Source organism: Trichosurus vulpecula, chromosome 3 (genome assembly GCF_011100635.1).
Source record: "Trichosurus vulpecula isolate mTriVul1 chromosome 3, mTriVul1.pri, whole genome shotgun sequence".
Lineage (NCBI taxonomy): Eukaryota > Metazoa > Chordata > Mammalia > Diprotodontia > Phalangeridae > Trichosurus > Trichosurus vulpecula.
The window spans coordinates 409666139-409667838 of NC_050575.1; positions in this window are offsets into that span (position 1 = coordinate 409666139).

The following is a 1700-nucleotide window of genomic DNA, read 5'->3' on the forward strand; positions in this document are numbered from 1 at the left end:
AGGGCCATGCCCACTGGACCTTTCCTCAGCTGCAGACCACCCCCATCCCATCCCCAGATGACTGCTCTCGATGCTGGGGGCCTCTCCAGAAAGTCTCCTGACTTTCTCATCTCAGGCTTTCCCAAGAATCTCTAGTGGACAACAGAGCCTCTCCACCCTGGGAAACAGAAGGGGCAGGCAGGGCTGTGGCAGGCTGGAGGATGCTATGAGGCTGCCACAACCACTCGCTGGGGACAGGCTCTATAGGCTCTGAGACCGAGGACAGAGGCAAGGATCATGGCACCACACCTATCTTGGGATGAACCAACAGAAAGCTCCATGAGGCCTAGAATCCCTGTGGGGCAGATGCCGAGAGGGGGGCATGTCTGAGTGTCAGACTGGCTTGGTTTTTGGCAGAACTGGGGAGGAGGCAGAGCAGGTAACCACCAGGACGCTGCACAGACCCAGCTTCTAGGGCTCTAGATCTAGCAAGCCAGCCCTGACCCCTCTCAGGACTTCCAGTGTCACATCTGGGAGAGAATAGAATGAGCATTTGTTGTTCTTTGGTTCAGTCGTGTCTGACTCTCCGTGACCCCATCTGGGGTTTTCTTGGCAGAGATACTGAAGGCGGTTGTCATTTCCTTCTCCAGATCATTTTACAGATGAGGAAACGGAAGCAAACAGGATGACGTGACTTGCCCAGGGTCACACAGCTAGTAAGTGTCTGAGGCCACATTCAAACTCAGAGATGAAGCTTCCAGCCTCCAAGGCTGGTGCTGTGTGCACTATGGTGCCCCCTAGCCACCCCTAAGAATTTATTAAGGCACCTACTATGTGCCAGGCACTGTGCTAACCACTTCACAGATACAGTTTTAGTTCATTTATTATCTCCAACTGCCTCTTGGACATCTTAAACTCAACATGAATTCAAATCTGGCTTCAGACGTTTCATAGCTGTGGGATCCTGGACAAGTCATGGAATCTGTTTGCCTCAGTTTCCACATCTGTAAAATGGGGACAATAACTGCATCTACCTGGCAAGGTTATTGTAAGGATAAAAGTAACGAAATATTTGTGAAGCACTCAGCACAGCAACTAGCACACATTTGTTTATTATTATTAAATAAGTACATACAAAAACTGAGTTCCTTTCTCTTTCCCCCCAAAGATTCCACCTTCCAAATTTTCCTAGCAGTACACCGTAGGACACCATCCTCATCCATCCAATCAGTGGTCAAATCCTGTTATTTCTAACTTCCCAATATCTCCCCTCCTCTGCCTCTGCTCCCACCCTGATGCAGATCTTCATCCCCTCCCGCCCAGATTATTGCAGTAGCTGCTGGGGGTTGGGTCTGTCTTCCTCTAGCTTTTCTCCGCTCCAGGCCATCCTCCATTCATTCCTTCATTTCCTAAAGCCCAGATCTGACCATGTCACCCCCTACTCAATAAACTGCTGTGGCTCCCTGAGGTCTTCGGAATCAAACACAGAACGCTCTGTTCTGCTTCTAAGACTTTCATGCCACAGCCTGACTTAGATGTGGGAAGTAAATGGAAACAAAGTAGCGGCTTTAGCCCTTCCGCTCTGGCTCCCCGCTTGGCAGCGCCCCCACATGGCTATTCACGCAGAGGCCTCGATAGCCATTCTCTGGAGTCGCCTTCGCGAAACGTGGAATTTGACCCTCGGAAGCCACCATCCGGTCGAGGTCACGTGCTGGGCTCTT